This window comes from Scleropages formosus, chromosome 12 (genome assembly GCF_900964775.1).
Source record: "Scleropages formosus chromosome 12, fSclFor1.1, whole genome shotgun sequence".
NCBI lineage: Eukaryota > Metazoa > Chordata > Actinopteri > Osteoglossiformes > Osteoglossidae > Scleropages > Scleropages formosus.
In genome coordinates this window covers 2,998,134-3,021,967 of record NC_041817.1, presented here as the reverse complement: position 1 = coordinate 3,021,967, position 23,834 = coordinate 2,998,134, and the positions used below count along the sequence as shown (strand labels likewise).

Here is a 23,834-nt window from a genome sequence, read left to right as displayed (position 1 = left end):
CAGACTTGGGGGAACTCCTCAGGGACATCCATTCATACAACAGAAAACTAAACCTAACCCTACCCCTAATCCTGGGTTAGGATAACCCAGGCCTTCTTAAGGCATCTGGCTGCGTAGATGTCCTGGATGTTTGGAAGCTCAGAGCCACTGATGAGCTGTGCCAACCTCACCACCCTCACAATGCTGGGCTGAGCAGCTCCCATACCGGCCAGCGATGCAGCCGGTCAGGATGCTCTCGACTGGGCACGAGGTAGAAATTAGCCCGGACCCGGGATGGCATGCCGAACTTGTTGTCGCTGGTGCTGGGACCGGGATATGTCCTCGCTGATGTTGAGCCCCAGGTACTAAAAACCACCCACCCTCTCCACCGCTGCCCCATCGATTAGAACGGGTGTGCGGTCTCCTCCCACAGTGTGTGAGAGAAGGAGACATAGCTGCAGACATGAAAGTCTCAGGCAAACCTAGTTTGTTCCCTACCACTTGCTACACCGAGGTTCATCGTTCAAGTAGGTGCATAAGACACAGACAAATCCCGATACCGAGACCAATTTTTTTTTAGAGACACTACAAGGCAACATGGTCCATCCGCTCATTCATTTCCCTGCAAGCAGAGGTGACCTCACCACACATCCAACTCTGGAGTCAATGGGTTTTTGCAACTCTGCAGAACTTGTGTTCCCCCACTTGCAAAGGAACCCTGCAGATTTCACAAGGCACCAGTTGCCCAAGAGGGGAAACCAAGCTTTTCCCATGCCAAGTCATAGGGTTCACACTGCAGAAGGGAGCCTCCCTGCAACCCAGCAAAGGGATCAAACCCATCACCCCAAGATGAAGAGTCTCATGCTCTACCCACTGAGCTAGCCAGGCACACCTGCACTCTGTTGCAAGTGCGAGCAAGCTTAAGTGTGCAAATTCAGGAAGAGCACAAGGAAAAACCAGCTACAGCATATGCACCTCACCACCTTATCCCTCTGCTACTCACCACAAAGGAGCAGCCTTGCATTACATTGCAGCATTTGCTGAATAGAGACAGTTGCAAAGTGCTTCATGCTTTGAGGATGTAACACTCTCCCTCAGCAGAGGGAGCCACCACCCCACAGAAGAGTGACACACATGAGCTCCTCCCTCCACCTCACCACTGGGCCATCCAGCTCAAAGGTTTTCCCCACCACAGAGGGAGCTGCTGGTTCACACCCAAGGGGCTATGGAGCAGGCTCTGCTTCCACCCTCCACCAGAGCACAGCCAACATAGGGGAGGGCAGGCTTGCTCCAGCCAGGCTCTCCTCCCCCTTCAGCCAGAACCTTCCCCACACCCAGCTCAGCTCTGAAGCAGCCAGGCAGGGAGCCCACAGGGCTCACCCAGAATTTGAAGCAAGGACCTCTCACTCCTAAAGCAAGGATCGTACCCCTAGGCCAACGAGCCCCGGCAACACGTACCCCTTCCTCGGACAAGCTGTCCAGAACCGCATCGTCTGTAGCATTTGTACCTGGCTGGAGATTCTTACCAAACGTCTCTGGGACTCCTGAAGGAAGCGCACCCCTTCACTCCAGTCAACCAGGCCACTCTGCAACAGAGACGGCGCAGTGACGCTGCCTCGGCAGGGGTTCGTTCCTCTCCCGCGCAATGCCCCGTTGTGCTTGCGGCCTGTTGCCTGGTCAAAAGAAGATGGCGCACGTAGCGGAACGACTCGAGTCACCGACCTCCGGGCAGTGCAGGAGGCAACGTGGCCTTCCCCAACACCTAAGCACAGTTGTCAGTCAGTCAGTCAGTCAGTCAGTCAGTCAAAGGTTTTGTCACCAAATGCACAACAAAAGAGCATTCAGCAGTGGTTACTGCAATGAAATGTCTTTTTCCGCGTGTGGTAGGGTGATTTTAAAAAAAAAAACAAAATGAAATTGTAACAACATACCTCAAGATTACAAATAACTTGACCAGTATACTTTTTCGTAATAAATGAGGTGGCCAAAGACCATCTGAAAAGCTGCCAGAAGTGGGACTCGAACCCACGCCTCCAGGGGGAGACTGCGACCTAAACGCAGCGCCTTAGACCACTCGGCCATCCTGACTCAGCAGAGTGCCACTTGTCACGTGGCTTGGGGAGGCTGACGCGCTCCCAGGGAGTGCTTTCGAGTGGCACCGAGAAAGAGAAGGGCCACCTGCAGCCGCCTCCTCGTTAACTTAGTGGCGAGTGTCCCCGCTTGTCATGCGGGAGACTGGGGTTTGAGCTCGCAAGTCCCTCCCCCCCCCCCGTGTTTGCTATGCCGCTGTTAAGCCTGCGGTGGTGTGATGCATCTGCCCGTTTCCTTGTGTGCTCGTTTTTCTAGGGTTGTGGTGGCAATAAGGAGAGCAGGGGAGAGTAGACATGCCTGTCCCTTGCAAGTTCCTTCAGCTCAAGCCAGGGGATCCCCGGCCACTCCCAGGACAGCAGTGAGACGCAATCTCTCCGCCGGGTCCTGGGCCGACCCCGGGCTCTCGTCCCAGTCGGCCGTGTCCGGCATAGCCCCGAAGGGGAGGCGCCCAGAGGACACCCTTAGCGGACTCCCGAACCACCTCAACTGGCTCCTCTTAACGTGGACGAGTTATTTCAGTCGCTTGTACCCGTGATCTTATTCTTTTCGCCCATTACCCAGAGTTCATGAGAACAGGTGAGGCTAGGGACGTAGGCCGGCCGACCGGTGAATAGAGAGCTTTGCCTTACCGCTCAGCTCCCCGTTCACCACTACAGCCCGGTACGGGGACCGTGTTACTGCTGCCGCCGCTCCCGCTCTGCGGTCGGGCTCGCGCTCCCTTCTCACCCTCGCTCCTGAATAAGACCCCAAGACGCTGAAATTCCTCCACCTGGGGCAAATTTTCTCCCCTCACCTGAAGGGGGGCATTGCCATCCTTTTCCGTGAGAGAGGCATGGACTCGGACTTGGAGGTGCCAATCCTCATACCGACCGCGTCATGCTCGGCTGCACACCGTTCCAGCGCGTGCTGGAGGCCTCCGTGTGACAACGCCGAAAAGACGACGTCATCCGCAAAAAGCGGAGGGATCACCTTCCGGCCCTCACGCAGAATGCCCTCCTCCTGACCTCGGCCGCGCTTTGATGTGCTGCCCATGAAGACCCCAAGCGGGAGCGGGGGCAAGTCGCAAGCTCGGCGGAGTCCAACAGCCACGCTGAACGGGCTTGACTTGATGCCGAGTGTGCGGACGCGGCTCTCGCTCGGTGTGTTACGGAGGCCGATTGGCCCGCAGCAGTGGCCCTGGCACCCCGTACTCCCGAAGCGCCTCCCGCGGAATTTCTCGGCGAACGCGGCCGTAGGCCTCCTCCAAGTCCACGGAACACGTGTAGACTGGATTGGCGAACTCCCGTGCCCCCTCAGTTATCGGCGAGAGAGTAAAAAGCTGCTCCGCTGCTCCACGGCCCGGACGGAGCCCGCATTGCCCCTCTTCAACGTGAGGTTCAGCTATCGGTCAGAGCCTCCTTTCCAGCACCCTGGCTTTCTTGTCCTGTATGGAGCAGCTGCCACCCCAGGATGTAATACACCCTGTGAGGATGGACTCCACAGCACACCTGCTGAAAGTGGTGAGGACTATGGTGGACATCGTCAGCAAACTTTATGATGGTGTTGGAGCTGTGAATGGCCACACAGTCATGTGTGAACAGGGAGTATAGCACTGGGCTCAGGACACTTCTCTGTGGAGTGCCAGTGTTGAGGATCAGTGGGGAGGAGGTATTACTGCCAATCCGCACACGCTGGGGTCTGTTGGTGAGGAAATCCAGGATCCAATTGCACAATGCAGCACTCAACCCCAGCCCTAGTAGTTTCTGGATCAGCTTGGTTGGGATGACAGTGTTAAATGCTGAGCTATAATCTACAAACAATAGCCTTGCATAGCAGTTTTTATTATCCAGGTGAGACAGAATGGTGTGAAGTGTGTGTGATATCGTGTCTTCAGTGGATCTGTTGTGGCGGTAGACAAACTGCAGTGGGTCCAAAGTGTCTGGGACGGTGTCCTTAATGTGTCACAGCACCAGCCTCTCAAAGCATTTCATTGCAATGGGGGTCAGTGACACTGGGCAATAGTCATTAAGGCAGCTCACTTTGTTCTTCTTAGGAACGGGGGTGATGGTGGTGCTTTTGAAACAAGTGGGTACAGTTGAGCTTTTTAAGGAGGTGTTAAATATGTCCGTGAAGACAGTAGCCAGTTGCTCACTGCACGTTTTTAAAACTCGCCCTGAAATTCCGTCCGGTCCAGCAGCTTTGCGGATGTTGACTCGGCTAAAAGTTCTTCTCACCTGTGCCACAGAGACGGTGAGACTGGCGTTATCATGTACTGTGGGGATGCGCAGTGGGGGGTCTGTGTTCTCGAACTCGAAGCGGCCATAAAGCGCATTCCGTTCGTCCGGGAGAGACGCAGCGGCACCTGTCAATGGCCGCCTTTGTGGTTCATAATCCGTTAATGTTTGGATTCTGCGTGGTAAGTTGAGAAGCCCTCGGGCTGGACCGCGTGGTCCAGTGTGCTGGCGGTGAGCCACGTCTCCATAAAGCAGAAAACACAGCAGTTCCGTAAACCTCTTCAGAATTTAAGTCACCCTCTGAGATCGTCCAATTTGTTGTCCAGAGACTGAACGTTGGACAGGAAAATGCTGGGCATCGGAGGTCGTAGCCCACGGCGTTTCGCTCACACCTGTACGCCGGCCCTGCGACCCCGTTTCCGAGATCGCGTCTTCTGTGTCGTCTCAGGTGGGACGCGGTCATGATGTTGTTCGCGGCAGAGCGAAGGTAGCGAGTTCGGCTCTCTAACACTAAGAATTGCATCTAATCGCATCGTTTCACGTATTTGCTGAAGTGTTTGGCGGTCATAAGTAATAAGAGAATAAACTGGCTGGAAGAACAGTGACACAAACAGAAGAATACACACTAAACTAACAAGTCTGCGAGGAGAAGCAATACACATGTCGCCTCGTGCCAGTGCCATGTAAAGACTGGCGTGATTATGTCGAGAGTTTTGCCATCGCCACCCACCAAACCACGAGTACCTCTGTTTTACTGGCATTTTGAGATGTCGAATCCTTTTCATATGTCTACTTTTTTCAGACAATCGGACCAGGCTACGTAATAAACTTTTAGTTTAGTTGAATGCCATTTACGCTCTAATTTACGACATTCTAACTTTATTGCACGAGTTGATTCGTTGAACCGCGATGAGTTTATTACAGTTCGAATAAGTTTAGCTTTTGGTGGAGCCGCAGAGCCTTGGGCGAATTTTACCACTGAATTATAATCAAAAGCCTTTTAATCAATATCTATGCTCATTCCAAAATGAGAGCTTCTAATGTAATCAACAATTTTAGCAGTAGTACTTTCGTCAGTATGCCGCACGATTTCGGTCTTACTGTGATCGGACGGCACCGGCACATATAGCTCAGAGGTTAATAGGAAATGATCAGAAATAGTCTCGTTTCAAGGAATAACATTAACACGATGAACATGTATGCCGTAGGTTATGACGGGATCGAGCGTATGGTTACAGGAACGAGTAGGACCGTTAACAACTTGAGTAAAGCCGACAGAGTTTAAGAGAGGCTTAAAACTGTTAGCGAGAGTATCCGATGACGCGCCTATATGAACATTGAAATCACCCATCAAGATAATTTTGTCATGAGTAGTAACTAAATCGATGATAAAGTTACGGTATGTTGGGTTTTGACTTGAAATCTAGCTCTAGAACTTCAGACAAGGTAAAATTATTACGATTTCTCAGTGTTATTTGTAATCTACTATTGCAAAGGGGACGGGGGTGCGGTGGCGCAGTGGCGCAGTGGGTTGGACCGCAGTCCTGCTCTCCGGTGGGTTTGGGGTTTGAGTCCTGCTTGGGCTGCCTTGTGGCGGACTGGTGTCCTGTCCTGGGTGTGTCCCCTTCCCCCTCTGGCCTTATGCTCCTGTGTTACCGGGTAGGCTCCGGTTCCCTGTAAGGAACAAGCGGTTCTGAAAATGTGTGTGTGTGTGTACTGCAAAGTGCGCCACCTCCACGACTGTACAGAATGATGTTTATGGAAATAATCATATCTGTCCAGAGCAGAATTGCATCGGACCTGCCGAGCCAGGTTTCGGTAAGAAAGAATAGATCAGATTTGTAACTTAATATTGTCGTTTACTGGAACAGCTTCACTCGTCAGTGAACGAATATTTAACAGACAGCATTTTATATTACAGTTTTGCCTCGGTGGTAAGCTGAGAATGTCTGTTTCAACGTATTTTTGGTTTCTGCTGCCAGCGCTCCTATCACGGAGTCTAGTTAAACGCCGTGGCCTTATAACGGTTTGTATGCTTTGACTGCACTTAACGCTTTCATTTGAAGTTTTGAGGCCCTCACTGGACAAGGCACAAGAAACCCCATCGCATGAGAAATGACCACTGGGACCAGAATGAGTAACAGACCCATCAATAGGCAGAGCTGCTAAAGGAGATGACCCATGGCTGAGTCAGCCCTGCAGCTTGCAGGCTAAGTTTTGGGACAGAACAAACGAACCCCTCCGGTTGAGGTGTACACCATCACGTGTGAAAAACCTGGGCCTTTCCCAGAAATTGTCCCCGTTGCTAACGAGCGATGTGCGATTAGAGCGGCACCACGTCTCCAAGCACCTGTTAAAGGACACCAGTCTGCTGTACACTATGTCCCCCATGAAGAGTTTGGGTAAAGGACCAGACACTATTAGATTATGACATTTCCCTCTGGCCTTATTACACATAGAAATGAAGCGGCTCTTAACACCTCAGACTGATGATAACAAATATCATTACCACCAACCATTACTCACCCGAGTTTTCCAGAACACGTGGCCTCAAGCCAGATGAAACGACTACAAAGTCGATCGCTGGCCTTTGGCCCGACGAGCTCTGATACCAAGTAACCTTACGATGAGCATGCTTGTGATCGAACATGGTGTTTGTTTCGCCACAGCGCTTTGCGGCAGAAAAGCAGGAGGCTGCAACGCGCAGACCGCTCAGCACGGGGTGCTTTCACCTGCCTGGGTTGTTTCACCTCTCCCTCGACGACGCGGTGCACCGAGGCTCCCCAGGAAGTACCGTGTCGACGCTGACCGTCACCAGGACTCCCGTTGGCCATGGCGCACGCAAATACCAGAACCCCCGACTCAAGCAGCGCAGCAACCTCAGTCACCCGAATGCGAAGGTTACAGCCGTGCGCCACCAAGTCCAGCGCAAAGTCTGCCCTCGGTATGGAGGGTTGCGCGTCGCCCGGCCACTCGTGTACTTTTTCGTATTAAATGAATAAATAAAAGCACAGGTAGGTAGAGGGTGTTTGAAGGAAGAGCAGACTTTACCGGAGCACCTCAGGAACCGGCCGCGTGCAGGGCGTAGCCGGCAGGACTCGAACCTGCGCGGGGAGACCCCGATGGATTTCGAGCCCATCGCCTTAACCACTCGGCCACGACTACCTGAAAAGCTCCCCCACCCTCAGGGTCCAAGCCGGTTGACTCGGCCACCGGGCGCTAGCTGCAGACCTTCCGAAAAGCTGTCAGAAGTGGAACTCGAACCCACGCCTCCAGTGGAGACTGTGACCTGTGTTGTATTTTTATTGTTTGAGTTGGTGTTGTTGATGTTGTGTGGAAAGGTGTTGTTTGTATTTGGTTGTCAACTTGTAATTGCTGATGAAATGATTGGCATTGAGTTTAATTGTACAATTTGAAATGCGATTTATAGAACTGCCACTAGATGTCCATACGTTGGTGCCGAAACCCGGGAAGAGGCGAACTAAACGGATAGCTCGTTGCACCTAGCCGCGAAGTAAAAGGTGAAAGAGAAAATGTCAGACCTACTACAGAGGCTGAAACATAAACGCGGAGTTTTGCAGGCATCCGCAACGAAGCTGCTGCGGTCTCTAGAAGAAGAAACATGTAAGGACAACGTGAATTGTGACCGTTTGAGAGAGTTGTTGTCCATGCTCTCCATTAAGGAGGAGAATCTCCGCGAATTGGATAAAGACACAGAAGATGAAATACCAATAGACGAGCTAGATGCCGATGTCGCGAAAACCGCAGACTATCAGGACCACATCAGTCTGTGGAAAACCCGTGCTGCCAGGTTGATTGAACGTCAGACTGACGCGACGGAGGGAGTAAGGGCGGCCCGGCTAAGTGATGTGAGTACGCATACAGACAGATTAACTAATAGATCATCGGTGAAATTACCGAAGCTGTCTATAAGTAAATTTAACGGAGAAGTATGTCTCTGGCAAGAGTTCTGGGATCAGTTTGAAACTGCTATCCATGAAAACAGAGAATTAAGCAAAACGGAGAAATTTGCTTACTTGAAGTCATACCTCGCTGGACCTGCTGCCCGAGCTGTTGCAGGGTTAAAGATATCCGACAGCAATTATGACACAGCAGTTGATATGCTGAAGGAAAGATTTGGAAGAAAGGACCTTGTGGTGAGTGCGCACATGTCCAAATTATTGAAATTGACTCCAGTAAAGAAATCTTCCGACGTTGAAGCATTAAGACAACTGTATGACGAGTGTGAGGTACAGATCAGAAGTTTAGAATCCTTAGGTGTTGTATCAGACACTTATGGAGGATTATTGTGCCCCATACTGCTTCAAATGATACCAGATGATCTTGCCCTTGAGTATACCCGCAAAATGAGTCCAGGTCATGAATGGAAGGTTCTTGAGCTTGTTACTTTTCTGCAACGGGAGGTTGAAAGTAGGGAGCGTGCGATGCACTTGACTAACACAGGAACCATAACCAAGGATGTACAGGCTTCTCACAAGCAATACTGTAAAGTAGATGTACGGAGCGAGACAAGGGTCAGAAGGGCAAATGTGCCTACAGCCGCAGCTCTCCACACAGGCAGTTCGACCGCACCTCTTACTTGTATATTCTGTGATAGCACAAGCCACAAATCAGAAGCGTGCACGGATGACACAGTGAACACCCGAAAAGAGAAATTAAAGAAAATGGGGAGGTGTTTTATTTGCGTACGAGCACGACACATCGCAAAGGTTTGCAAAACAAAGGGTGTGTCATGCACTGCTTGTGGCAGAAGACACCACGCTACATTGTGTGACAAGGCCAAACAAGCAGAAGCCCCCAATGACACTGAAGGTTCTACAGATGCACTAATTTCATCCGTTATGCCCCGTACTGCAAACACACACACGAAGGACCAGAACACTGTGCTGTTGCAAACAGTGAGAGCATGGACTGAAGGACCCAGCGGACGGAAGGCGGTGCGCTGTTTAATGGATGGTGGGAGCCAACGAAGTTTCATCCACGAGAAGCAGGTAAAGATTTTGGGTCTGCCAGTTCAAAGGAGGGAGACTCTAAAGTTGCATACCTTTGGCTCTGAGAACCCGGTAACGGCTGTGAGGAATGTTGTAAAATTAGTGCTGGAGAATGTCTGGAATAAGGAACAGAAAATAGAGATTGAAGCCACTGAGACACCGCAAGTGTGCACTGCAATTATGAAGGTGCCTGGTGAACACATTCGACACCAGCTAGGGAAGAGGGGCCTACCACTAGCAGATGTCTCAGTCGATAGCAGGGAGGAGCCAGAAATATCCGTACTGATTGGCGCCGATTTCTACTGGAGGATATTGTCAGGAAGAGTAGAGCGAATATCAGAAGCCCTAGTAGCTGTAGAAACAATATTTGGCTGGGCAGTACAAGGACCAGTCTCTGCTTCAAATATGGGCGAGGTTGCTTGTATGAACACTGGAATAAGTGAATGCAATGAAGTCTCAAAGCAGCTGCGCATGTTCTGGGAATTGGATTCCCTTGGCATAACACAGGGAGATGGGGACTACGCAGATGACCGCGAAGCTAGACAGAGCTTTGAGGAGTCAGTCAAATATATTAGAGGGCGATATGAGGTAGGGTTACCGTGGAAGCAAAATACCCCACACCTCCCAGACAATTTCAGAATTGCCCAGAAAAGACTCGATGGACTGCAAAGGAACTGAAAACAGGTGTAGTATTGTTCAAGAGATACAATGATGTCATTGAGGATTATCTACAGCAGGGGGTGTGTGAAGATGTCCCAGAAGACAACTGTTCACAGGTGACGGAGGACAATGTGATGTATTACTTGCCCCATCATGCTGTTATCAGAGAAGACAAAATGACAACTAAACTGAGAGTGGTCTTTGATGCCTCCTCTCATGAGCGTGGCAGTCCATCTCTTAACGATTGTTTACTGACCGGTCCAAACCTTAATCCAGACCTTTCAAGCATTTTAGTGAAATTTAGACTGCATCCAGTTGCATTCACAGCAGACATTACAAGGGCTTTCCTACAGATATCCATTGCAACGAAAGACAGAGATGCCTCAAGATTTTTATGGATAACAGGACCACCTGACACTGAGAACACGAGGCCACGCAAGATGAGGATGACTCGTGTCGTGTTTGGGGTTTCTTCAAGCCCATTCCTGCTGGCAGCCACGATCCGGCATCATCTACAAGGTTACAGAAACAGCCATCCACATGCTGTTAACATTCTAGAAACCTGCCTTTATGTAGACGATCTGATTGCCAGCGCAGAGGATATCGACGAGGCTTATATGTTGACATCAGGAGCAAAGGAGATCTTGTCCACAGCCAGCATGAACTTGTGTAAGTGGACGACGAATTCCGCAGAACTGAAGGCTAAGTGGCTGAATGGTGCATTTGAATGTATGCCAGAATCTGAAGCACATGGTTGCGTGCTAAAGGTGCTTGGGTTGGTGTGGAGGCCGGATAGTGATGATTTTGTCTTTGACCTTAGACAACTGATGAGCATCTTAAAGGAGCAGGGTAACACGGAAAGAAGCGTCCTAAAATCATCAGCTAGAATATTCGATCCCATAGGTTTCCTGGCACCATTCACTATACGAGTTAAGTGCCTTTTCCAAGACATGTGGCGAAGGGGCTTAGGATGGGACGAGGAGCTGCCAGAAGACCTCAGTCATAAATGGCAACAATGGTGCATGGAGCTCCCACAGCTGCATCAGATTGCCATTCCGAGGTGATACAGAGTAAGCGACTGGCAGAATGAGCAATCCCCACTTCCTCATGTCTTCAGTGATGCCAGTGAAAGGGCATATGGAGCAGTTGCATACCTCCAAGGACGAACTAAGGATGGAAGAACTGTCACCAGTTTTGTTGCATCCAAATCGAGAGTGGCTCCCATAAAGAAACTAACTCTACCACGTTTGGAGTTGATGGGAGCTTTAGTTGGAGCTAGAGTAGGGAGCAACTTGCTAAAGATTCTGAACATGATGCCATCCCAGCTTTGTTTGTGGTCAGATTCCATGATAGTTATTCAGTGGATTCGTGGCTCAGCACAAAAATGGAAGCAGTTCGTTGCGAACAGAGTCACAGAAATACAGTCACTGACAGCACCAGAATCATGGTCACATTGTTGTGGTAAGCTCAACCCAGCAGACCTTATCACAAGAGGACAGACAGCATCCAAGCTGAAAGGAGATGGGTTGTGGTGGTCAGGTCCGCCTTTCCTAACGTCACCAACACAACCAGAATCGACAGCGGAAAGGTGTTCTGAGGAAGAATTGAAGTCTGAGATGAAGCCATGTCAAGTGACAGTCCAGCTTAGCAACACTGAAGTGAGTTCAGTCTGAACCACTACTACAGCTAGAAGCATTCAGTAAGCTTACCACTGTTTTAAGAGTCACTGCTTGGATCAGACGATTTGTCCATAATTGTCGTGCTCAAGACAAGAAACGAGGAGACCTCACAGCAGAGGAGCTGTCAGAAGCTGAAAGATTGTGGATTCAGGAGGCACAAGGCAAGGTGTTTGCCAGAGAAATAAATGAATTGAAGACAGGGCAGAATACTCACAGGGACTCAAAAATCAGAGACCTTAACCCTTTCCTTGATGAGTATGGAGTAATATGTGTGGGAGGAAGGTTGCAACAGTCAAGACTGAGTGAGAGAGAGCAGCATCCATGGCTGCTACCTACCAACCACTGACTGTCTGACATGCTGGTTATGTGTTGCCACAACAAGGTAATGCATTCAGGGGTCAGGGACACATTGGTCCAGCTGAGAGAAAGATACTGGATCCCAGGTGCCAGACGGAAGGTAAGGAAGATCATATCTGCCTGCATGATCTGCAAAAGGTTCACAGCAACCCCAGCTCAGCAGGTGACTGCACCCCTACCAAGGGACAGGATTGTTGAAGCGCCTCCATTTGAAATTACAGGCATTGAATTTGCTGGCCCTCTTTATGTGAAAACTCAGACCACCGTAGAAAAGGCATACATTGCATTGTTCACTTGTGCTGTGACACGAGCGGTACACTTAGAGATAGATAGATAGATAGATAGATAGATAGATAGATAGATAGATAGATATACTTTATTGATCCCACAAGGGAAATTATTATGTTACAGCAGCAGAACACAAGTCAAATAAATACTTGCAATATATTTAAAAAACATAAAACAAGTGGAAAAATTCAAGTTAAAAATACAAGATAAAAATATAAGTATGTACAATTATGTATACAGTTGGAAGAATAAAAAGTATATTAAATAAATAAATTAAAACAGTATGTACTGCAACAGTAAAGTGCAAGTTGTACAAAACGGTAATATAGTCATTATGAAGTATTAACAAAATGAACCAACAATAGTGCTGAATAGTTCATCTGTCACACAGAGGCGAGCTGTTGTACAAAGTTATTGCAAATGGTAGGAATGATTTCCTGAACCGTTCTTTACGGCAGCGGAGCTGAATGAGTCTTTTAGAAAATGAGCTTCGCTGTCTCTGCAGCGTGCTGTGAAGTGGGTGGGATGGAGTGTCCATGATGGAGAGCAGTTTGTTCAGTGACCTCCTATTCCTCACTGACTCAAACGTCTCCATGTTCTGTCCAATGATGATACCGGCCTTACGGATGAGCTTGTTCACCCTGCCTGCATCTCTGGCATTGATGCTGCTCCCCCAGCAGACCACGGCAAAGTAGATGGCACTCGCAACAACAGACTGGTAGAAGATCTCCAGCATCTTGCTGCACACATTGAAAGATCTGAGCTTTCTCAGAAAATAGAGTCTGCTCATTCCCTTCTTGTACACAGCATCAGTGTGGTCCTTCCAGTCCAGACTGCTGTTCAAGTGGACACCTAAGTACTTGTATTTCTGAACAGTCTCAACCTCCTCCCCCAGAATCTTTATGGGTCTGACTGCAGTTCTTGTCTTCCTAAAGTCGACGACCATCTCCTTGGTCTTCCTGACATTTAGGAGTAGATGATTCCTGCTGCACCACTCCACAAAGTTATCCACCAGGTGCCTATACTCCAACTCCTGTCCATCTCTGATACACCCCACCACTGCAGAGTCATCAGAGAACTTCTGCAAATGGCAGAAGTTCAGTATCATACTGAAAATCAGAGGTGTACAGAGTGAACAGGAATGGTGACAGAACAGTTCCCTGTGGCGCTCCTGTGCTGCTAACCAAAACATCAGACAGGAAGCTCCCCAGCCGTACAAACTGAGGCCTGTCTGACAGATAGTCAGAGATCCAGGAGACCGTAGATGCACTGACACCCATCCCCAGCAGCTTCTCACTCAACAAAAGAGGTTGGATGGTATTAAAGGCACTGGAGAAGTCAAAAAACATGATCCTCACAGTGCTGCCACTACCATCCAAGTGAGAATGAGCTCGATGCAGCAGATAGGCGAGGGCATCATCCACACCCACATGAGGCCGATAGGCAAACTGAAGAGGGTCCAGACTAGATTTTACCTGTGGTCTCAGCTGCTTCAGCACCAGTCTCTCCAGTACCTTCATAACATGTGACGTTAGGGCAACTGGTCTGAAGTCACTGGGGCCAGATGGGATGGCTATCTTTGGCACCGGTACTAAGCAAGATGTCTTCCATAGCACCGGAATCCTTTCCTGCAACAGACTCAGGTTGAAGATGTGTTGCAGGATGCCAGACAGCTGGGCTGCACAGGACCTCAGGACCCGGGGGCTGATGTGATCCGGGCCTGCAGCCTTGCCTTGATGGAGTCTCTCCAGCTGTCTTCTCACCTGGCCAATGGTCACATTCATGGGGGTTGGAGTTGGGGGGTTGTGGTCAGACGTGCACTGTGGGGGGGTGGGTGTGGGTACGATGCAAGGCATAAGAGGGTGACAAAGAGGGTGTGAAGACTGGTCCGGTGTGGGGAGGGCCAGCAGGGGGTCCAGTGCTGAACCTGTTAAAGAACAAATTCAGCTCATTGGCTCTGTCCAGGCTGCCGTCCTGCTGGCGATCTTTGATGTTATATCCTGTGATCTGCTTCATGCCCCTCCACACATCCTTCACGTTGTTCAGCTGGAGTTTATTCTCCAGCTTTTGTCTATAAGAGTCTTTACACTTCCTCAGTGCCACCTTCAGTTGGCGCTGTATCCTTCTCATCTCGTCCTTGTTACCAGACCTGAAGGCTCTCTTCTTTTGGTTCAGCAAACCCTTCAGGTCACTGGTAATCCAAGGCTTGTTATTAGGAAAACAGCGTACTGTCCGGGTTGGAATGATAGTGTCCTCACAGAAATTAATATAGTCCGTGATGCAGTCAGTGATGTTATTGATGTCGTCCCCATGTGGTCTGCAGAGCACATCCCAATCTGTTGTTTCAAAGCAGTCCTGCAAGACCTCACTGGCCTCCTGAGTCCACCTCCTCACATTCCTTGTGGAAATAAGCTGCCTTTGAACTGCAGGGACATACTGAGGTGTTAAAAGGATAAGACTGTGGTCTGATCTACCAAGTGGGGGCAGTGCAGTGGCGGTATATGCATCCTCAACATTTGCATAGAACAGATCCAATGTTTTGTTCTCCCACGTAGTGCAATCAATAAACTGATGAAAAGTTGGAAGAATTGAGTCCAATCTAACATGATTAAAATCTCCAGTAACAGCCACAAAAGCATCGGGGTGCTGAGACTGTAGCCTAGCAATGGTGGTGTGTACCGCGTCACATGCCGATGCCTCATCAGCTGATGGTGGAATGTAAACCCCGACCAGTATGACGGAGGAGAACTCCCGTGGTAAATAATATGGACGCATACTCGAAGCTAGGAGTTCGGTGTCCGGCGAGCAGAAACGTTCCTTCACAGTAATATGTCCGGGATTGCACCACCGTTCATTCACAAACACTGCAATCCCACCGCCCTTCTTCTTACCGCTCAGCCTGACGTCTCTGTCCGCCCGAACTGTCCTGAAGCCGGGTATGGAGGCACTGTGTTCCGGGAAGTCCGGTTGCAGCCATGTCTCCGTAAAGCACAAAATGCTGCTGTCCCGGTACTCCCTCTGGGTCCGAATCAGTGCCCACAACTCGTCCATCTTATTTCCCAAAGACCTCACGTTCCCGGTGATGATCGACGGGACAGATGGTTTAAACCTCCTCCTCTTTGCTCTTCTCTTTGCACCGGCTCTGCACCCGCGGCGTCTCCTCCTGAGCTCCTCCGGGAGAACAGGCCTCGATCCGGGCAGGTATCCTGTTGGTGTCAGACTTGTCCACAGAAAAATTCCTCCTGGCTCTAAAAAAGGTTCGTGTCCAGGCGTGGCCTCTGCAGAGTCATCTGCTCAGACAATGCTCAAACCTTCAAAAGGGCTGATCATGATCTCAGAGAACTCTGGGCGGCAATTAAAGAGCCTGAGCTTCTGGAATATTTTTCCTCAAACGGCATCAGGTGGAAGTTCATTGCAGAAAGAGCACCTTGGTGGGGTGGATTCTGGGAACGGTTAATCCGATCAGTGAAAACAAGCCTGAAAAGAGTGATGGGGAGAGCTTCACTGAGTTTTGAAGAATTGTCTTCGTTGTTGACAGAGGTGGAGGCGATAGTCAATTCAAGGCCGCTCACATTTGTGTACAGTGAGTTGGAAGAGCCTCAGCCGTTGACACCCGCACATTTTCTTGTTGGGAAAAGACTTACTTCTTTACCACCAACGTCTTTCCACATTGAGAGTCAAGCCACCAACGTTGGCAAAGAGGAACTCACACGAAGATGGAAATATCGTCAGAAGCTTCTGAATGAGTACTGGAAGCGATGGAGAACGGAGTATCTGTTAGACTTGAAGTCTGCACATGCCAATAAGATATCCCCTCCTACTCCGCTAAAGGAAGGAGAGCTGGTCTTGGTTGGAGATGACCGAATGCCACGACAGATCTGGAAAACTGGGATAATAAAGGAGCTGATCCCAGGCAGAGATGGACGTGTGAGGTTGTGCACTGTGCATCTTTCAGCTGGGACTGTGTTAAGAAGACCTGTTCAGCGTTTATATCCTTTAGAAATTTGATGGTGTTACGGTCTTCAAGGGGGGGGGGGGAGGATGTTGTATTTTTATTGTTTGAGCTGGTGTTGTTGATGTTGTGTGGAAAGGTGTTGTTTGTATTTGGTTGTCAACTTGTAATTGCTGATGAAATGATTGGCATTGAGTTTAATTGTACAATTTGAAATGCGATTTATAGAACTGCCACTAGATGTCCATACGTTAATTACGTTCCTTGGTCTTTTGCGTAAATGAAAAAAGAAGTAGAGAAGAAGAGTTTGGCTCAGAGTGTACTGCCTCAGAGTGTACAAGTGGAGCGACGGATGTTTGTTGGTATTTTAATTAAATGTAACGTTTTATTAGAAACCCAGGAGTCAGTCTCGTCATTTGCGAACTTGAGAAGCTGCAACGTGGTTCGTGACAACAACCTGAATGCAGCACCTTAGACCGCTCGGCCATCCTGACCCAGCACCCAGCTTGGGGAGGCTGACGCGCTCCCAGGGAGTGCTTTGGAGTGGCACCAAGAAATAGAAAAATCACCTGCAGCTGCCTCCTCATTAGTATAGTGGTGTGTATCCCTGCCTCTCATGTAGGAGACTGGGGTTTGATTCCCTGATGAGGATCTTGTGAGTCCTACCTGAGCTGTGTTTGCTATGCTGCTGTTAAACCTGCAGCGCTGCATCCTGCTTGTCCTTCTAGGGTTGTGGGGGAGAGTAGGGTGTACCTGTCCTTTGCAATCTTCTCCAGCTCAAGCTGAAGAATCCCCAGTTGCACCTGGGACAGCGGTGAGATGCCGCCTCTCCGATGGGTCCTTGGCCGATCCTGGGCTCTTGTCCCAGTCGGCCGTGCCTGGTATAGCCCCAAAGGGGAGGTGCCCAGGGGACACCCTTAGCGGAATCCCAAACCCTCTCAGTGTGTGAACATACTGGGCAATAAAGCTGATTCTGATAACACTGAGAAATCATGATAATTTTACCTCGTTTGACGTTCTAGAGCTAGATTTCAAGTCAACACCCAACATACCTTTGTTCCTTTTTTCTACCGTCCACCTAGACCGTACTCCTCCTTTCTCGAGGAATTCAGTAACTTTATCACCGATTTAGTCATCACTCATGACAAAATTATCTTGATGGGTGATTTCAATGTTCATATAGGCGCGTCATCGGATACTCTCGCTAACAGTTTTAAGTCTCTCTTAAACTCCGTCGGCTTTACTCAAGTTGTTAACGGTACTACTCGTTCCCGTAACCATACGCTCGATCCCGTCATAACCTACGGCACACATGTTCATCGTGTTAATGTTATTCCTTGAAACGAGACTATTTCTGATCATTTCCTATTAACTTTTGATCTATGCGTGCCGGTGCCGTCCGACCACAGTAAGACCAAAATTGTGCGGCATGCTGACGAAAACACTACTGCTAAAATTGTTGATTACATTAGAAGCTCATATTCTGGAACGAGCAAAGATATTCGCCCAAGGCTCTGCAGCCCCACCAAAAGCTAAACTTATTCGAACTGTAAGAAACTCACCGTGGTTCAACGAATCAACTCATGCAATAAAGTTAGAATGTCGTAAATTACAGCGTAGATGGCGCTCAACTAAGCTAAACGTTTGTTACGTAGCCTGGTCCGTTTGTCTTAAAAGAATAAATTAATAAGTAAAAAAAAAAAAAGCATTTTTTCACGCCAGATCCGAATACTATGCAAAGTTAATTGATGAAAATCGGAAGAACTCTCGCTTCCTGTTTAATGCCATCGCTTACTCAACTGATAAACGCAAAGATAATAAACAGTGCAATTCTGCAACCATTACTAATGATGAATTTATGTTGTTTTTCAATAAGAAATTAGAGAATATCCACGAATCCATAGTGCCCTCTAGTTCGCTCTTAGCCAGCATAAGCTCTTCTGGGTATGATAACATTAGTTGTCCGCACCGTCTCGGTAGCTTCGACGTAATAAACGTTGAGGAAACTACCGTGCTAGTTCGCTCTGTGAAAGGTACTACCTGTCCTTTAGACCCAGTCCCCACTAGAATGTGAGGACCATGTACGAAGCTGGAAAGGCGGCACAGGTGGCCGCAGAAATGAGGGCATACAGACTTGCAATCTTGGGAATCAGCGAGTCACGGTGGACTGGCTCAGGCCAGAAGAGGCTATCATCGGGAGAAATGCTGCTGTTTTCAGGACACGAGGAAGACAACGCCCCCCACACCCAAGGTGTGGCTCTGGTGTTAAATAAGACAGCCCAGAGAGCTCTCACCGGATGGGAGGCCCATGGACCACGCATCATCATAGCAACCTTTCGAGGCCGGCCAAAAAACACATGGCGACGCCACCTGGATGCAGAAGCCAAGAGGATGGGCCACACCTGGGGAAAACTGGAAGAACTGGCCCAGGACAGAGATGCCTGGAGAGCCCTTGTTGACGGCCTATGCCCCAAGAGGGGTTGTAGGCATAAGTAAGAAAGTAAGTGCCGGACTCGAGTGCCGCAGACCATGGCATCCTACTGAGTAGACTTGAAAACCCGGTTGGCCTAAGAGGCACCCTTCTGAAGCGGTTTGACTCATATTTAGCCAACCGTGAGCAATTTTGTACTAAAATCTGTTGACTGCACCCCCTTCATCTCAACTATGGTTCAAGTATGGTGTGCCGCAGGGCTCTGTGTTGGGGCCATTACTGCTCTCACTCTATCTGTTACCACTGGGTGACATTATTCGCAAGCACAATGTGAATTTCCGTTCGTATGCCGATGGCACACAGCTATATGTATCGTTTGAACCTGATGATCCATCACATGTGGTGTCTTCAGCTAATTGTTTCACCAGTATAAAATTACGGATGTGTTAAAAAAAAAAAAAAAATCTACATCTCTAAATGCCAGTAAAACAGAGGTACCTGCGGTGGGAGGCGATGGCAAAACTCTCGACATAATCACGCCAGTCTTTTACAACAAATGCTATTAGCTTCAAGCGTACGGATTGTGTCAAGGATTTGGGAAGCTGTCATTTGAATCTCATGTAAGTGCTTTGACTAAGTCGTGCTTCCTTCAGTTAAGAAACATAGCTAAGTTACGGCGATTCCTATGCAGCTGGGATGCTGAGAAACCGGTTCGTGCTTCTGTTTCAAGCAGGCTGGACTACTGTAATGCTTTATTATCGAGCTGTCCATACGATACTGTATCCAGGCTACAGTCGGTACAAAATGCTGCTGCAAGAGCTGTCGCTAGAACTAGGCAGTACGACCGTATGACACCGCTACTTAAATCGTTACGTTGGCCCCGGTCGCATTTAGACTTAATTATAAAATCCTACTTTTGACCTGTATGGCAATACATGGCATTGCTCCTGCATACCTTTGTGAGATTATTGCTTCTCATATCCCAGGATGATACCTTTGTTCACTGGATGCAGGTTACCTTAAAGTGCCTGTGATCAATAAGACCTCAGTAGGAGGTCGTGCCTTTCGCTACTGAGCGCCTGAACCGTGGAATACTTTGCCAGTTACCGTCAGAAATGCCCCGTCTGTTTCTGCCTTCAAATCTAGACTAAAGACTTCTTACACGTTCACTCAGGCATTCCACCTCGAAATGTAATTCCGCTTGCCTGTGTTTGTTTTGACCACCTTCATACAAATGCATATGTAGCACGCCGAGGCGGCCGGGGAAGGGGGCGGAGATGGGGACGAGGCATTCGCAGCTGGGGTTGATTGCACTCCCTATTTCTTCCCCTGTGCCCAGCAGTGAGGGAGAGAGACGGAGGAGGAGAGCGGATCCACGCAGATGAGCACGAGCGCGAATTCGAACCCGAGCCCGGAGGTGATGCCGCCCGGACCGACCCAAGGGCCCTAGCCCCCCTGATCCGCACGAAGCCCATCCTGCCAGTTTCCTCCTACGCCCCCTTTTCCATCCCCTTCCTTCTCCCTGATCCGTGACTGAACAAAACCCCTTCGCAGACGGGCACCGCGTCCGTGGTCACCTGCCTCGTCTGTTGCGGTCGTGCCGAAACCCGGGAGCCGGCGAGACGGACAGAGACCAGCTGGAGCGCATTCTCCAATGGATGCAAGCTGCAGCAGCAGGAGTCGCTGGACGCGATCGTAGCGGTCCGGCTCGCAGAGCGCCGGGCCCTGGTGGAAGCCCTGGCCACCCTCGTGGACCGCCCGATCCATATCCTTATCCATAACCCTAACCCTATCCGAATCGCTTTCCCAGAACAAACGGTCACTTTGCGGCTATCCCTGTCCCTGTCACTGTTTTCAACGCAACCTCAAACCCGAAACCTGTCCCTATCCTTATGCCTATCCCTAACCCTCACCCTAACTATAAACCTAACCCTACACCTATCCCTATCCCTTTCCTCAACCCTCTCTCTGACCCTAAGCCCCCCATCCTTATTCCTATTCCCATTCCTATCCTTATCGCCATATCAGAGTCCAGTTCCCTGGTGGAAGTCGCTGAGGTAGTTGGAAAACTCCACAGTGGCAAAGCACCGGGGTGGGGCGGACGAGATTTTCCCGGAACTGCTTAGAGCCCTGGATGTTGTGGGGCCTGTCATGGCTGACACGCCCGTGCAATGTTGCACGGACATCGGGGACGGTGCCTTTGGATTGGCAAACTGGGCTGGTGGTCGCCGTCTCTCAGAAAGGGCACGGGAGAGCGTGTTCCGGCTATCGGCGTATCGCACTTCTCGGCCTCCCGGGGAAAGTCTATGCCAGTGTGCTGGAAAGGAGGCTCCGGCCGACAGCTGAACCTCACGTTGAAGAGGAGCAAAGCGGGCTCCGTCCGGGCCGTGGAGCAGCGGAGCAGCTTTTTACCCTCCCGCCGATAACTGAGGGGGCACGGGAGTTCGCCAATCCAGTCTACACGTGTTCCGTGGACTTGGAGGAGGCCTACGGCCGCGTTCGCCGAGAAATTCCGCGCGAGGCAGTTCGGGAGTACGGGGTGCCGGGGCCACTGCTGCGGGTCAATCGGCCTTCGCAACACACCGAGCGAGAGCCGCGTCCGCACACTCGGCATCAAGTTAAGCCCGTTCAGCGTGGCTGTTTGACTCCGCCGAGCTTGCGCCTTGCCCCCCGCACCCGCTTGTGGTCTTCATTGGCAGCACATCAAGGCGCGGCCGAGGTCAGGAGGAGGGCATTCTGCGTGAGGGCCGGAAGGTGCTCTGGTACCAAGTACACTTATGAGCATCCTTGCGTTTGAACATGGTGTTTGTTATGGACAAGCCACGACTAGCACAGAAGTCCAATAACATTTCACCATTCGGGTTCAGATTGGGCAAGCCGTTCTTCCCAATCACCCTCCCCCGCCAGATTTTCCAGTCATTGCTAACGTGAGCGCTGACATCCCCCGGCAGGACTATGGAGTGTGTAGGTAGGGGCCCTGTCCAGAACCCCACCCACCTTCTCCAAGAAGGCCGAATACTCTGAGCTGCTGTTTGGTGCATAAGTGCACACACAACAGTCAAAGTCTTCATCTCTGCGACCCTAAGTCGCATTGAGGCGACCCGCTCGCCCACCGGGGCAAACTCCAACTGTATGGCAGCCAGCCGGTGGCTTGTGAGTATCCCCACGCCCACCCGGCGCCTCTCGCCTCGTGCAACTCCTGAGTAGGAGAGGGACCACCCCTTATCGAGGAGTTTGGTTCCAGAGCCAACACTGTGAGTGGAGGTGAGCCCAACTATATCCAGTTGGTATTTCTCAACCTCCCGCACCAGTTCCGGCTCCTTCCCCCCAAGCGAGGTGACATTCCACGTACCAAGAGCCAGTTTCCGTCGCGAGGGGCTACGACGCCATGCGCCACCCCGCCGCCTCCCGCTGCCAGGTATACATTGCACCGGACCCCCATGCCGGACCTTGCAGGTGGTGGGCCCACATGGCCCCCCGACGATGCCTTTTCGGGCTGAGCCCGGCCGGGGTACGTGGGCTGCCCGGCCACCAGGCGCTCGCCTAGGAACACTACCCCCAGGCCTGGCTCCAGGGATAGGTCCCGGTGACGCTATTCCGGGCAGGGTAAACGATCTCGTGTTTACCTTTTCCATGGAGGTTTTTGGATCGTGTTAGTCTGGATCTTCACTCCAGACCTGTTCGCCTTGGGAAACCCTACGAGGAGCGTAGTGTTCCTGACGATGTAGGTCTGGAGTTCCCTAGATCACACGAGCCCTTCCACCACGCCCAGCCCCCATTATGTTAAGGGCCTGGGTAGCTCAGTTGGTAGAGCATCAGACTTTTAATCTGAGGGTCCAGGGTTCAAGTCCCTGTCCAGGTGTAATGTTCAGTGTTGATCTGAGGCTCTGTAAGGTTGGAAGTGTGTATGCAGTAGTGTCACCTTTGAGTAGCAATGTAAGTTCTGATGTGTAAGGTGCAGCCATACACTCTCTAACTCCAGAGCAGTGAGGATTTTTTTTTTTTTTAAATTATAATTTTATTATTGATTAACTTTTTTATTTTTATTTTATTTTTTGCTCTGTTTTGTTTCGCACCTGAGGAACCGCTCTCCGTCACCCCTCACTTTTTCAGGCTCCAGTCGGGGCTCCCACCTGGAAGCATGATTATTGTCTGGAAACAGTCACTCTTCAATGTTTCATTTCTGTAGCAGGATTTCATTGGATTTTAATTATTCCCCGTGTTTAACACTTTTGTGACTCCAGGAGTTTATTCACAACTGTTTATTCTTCTCTTGAGTCTCTTTTTGTCCTGCTTGGTGGGTGATTTTAATACGTGACATCGATCGCAGTAGATACTGATAGTCATGACCACTTTTCATTGGACTCTCGTGAGTTTTCACAAGAGAGAGGCAAAAGTGCGCTCCGCTTCGTGTGGCCAAAGCCCAAGCATGCGCCGCATGCTCGAGCGCTCCTTGCGTGAGCCTTTCACGAGCAGCAGCTACAAGTAGGGTGCACACGGCGCTCGCTTACAGCCATACCACCCTGAATACGCCCGATCTCGTCCGAGCTCAGAAACTAAGCGGGGTCGGGCCTGGTTAGTACTTTGATGAGAGACTGCCTGGCAATACCAGGTGCTGCGAGCATGTTTTTTTTTTTTTTTTTTTTTTAAATAATAACTTTATCATTAACTGATTTCATTATTTATTTTTATTTTATTTTCCCCTCTGCTTTGTTTCGCACGCGAGAAACCGCTCTCCGCCACCCGTCACTTTTTCAGGCTCCAAGTCGGGGCACCCACCTGGAAGCACGATTATTGTACAGCAGCTACAAGTAGGGCGCACACGGCGCTCGTGCTCGTTTGCGGCCATACCACCCTGAATACGCCCGATCTCGGAACACTGAAAAAAATGATTCTGACCCCTAGTAAGTAGTACATATAGCTATTTCCTTTATTTAATAGATTTTAATATGTAATTTAATACTACTTATATTTTTCAATTAATTTAAAAATGTACTGGCTATGTTTAAATCCAAGTTAATTTTATTCAATTAAAGGTAATTAGAAAAAAAAAAACACATTCAATGAGCTTTCCACATACTGTCCTCTCTTGCGCGTGTCTATATGTTTTCCCGCTTTTTTATGTCCTTGAGATGGGGAACTTTTTCACCGTCAAGCATTTGCAGCAGTACC

General features: G+C 49.8%; 3 non-coding genes and 1 pseudogene across 3 annotated transcripts; 2 read left to right on the top strand and 2 right to left on the bottom strand.

Annotated features, from left to right (window-relative positions):
• Positions 1-1,983: 1,983 nt before the first annotated feature.
• trnal-uag (transfer RNA leucine (anticodon UAG)) lies at positions 1,984-2,067 on the bottom strand. The gene has a single exon. It is a non-coding gene; the product is annotated as a tRNA-Leu (tRNA).
• Positions 2,068-7,366: 5,299 nt separating this feature from the next.
• Positions 7,367-7,448, bottom strand: trnas-cga (transfer RNA serine (anticodon CGA)). The gene has a single exon. It is a non-coding gene; the product is annotated as a tRNA-Ser (tRNA).
• A 15,003-nt stretch (positions 7,449-22,451) lies between these two features.
• On the top strand, positions 22,452-22,524 carry trnak-uuu (transfer RNA lysine (anticodon UUU)). Its single transcript has one exon. It is a non-coding gene; the product is annotated as a tRNA-Lys (tRNA).
• A 643-nt stretch (positions 22,525-23,167) lies between these two features.
• On the top strand, positions 23,168-23,286 carry LOC114912058 (uncharacterized; annotated as a pseudogene).
• The last annotated feature ends 548 nt before the right edge of the window (positions 23,287-23,834 follow it).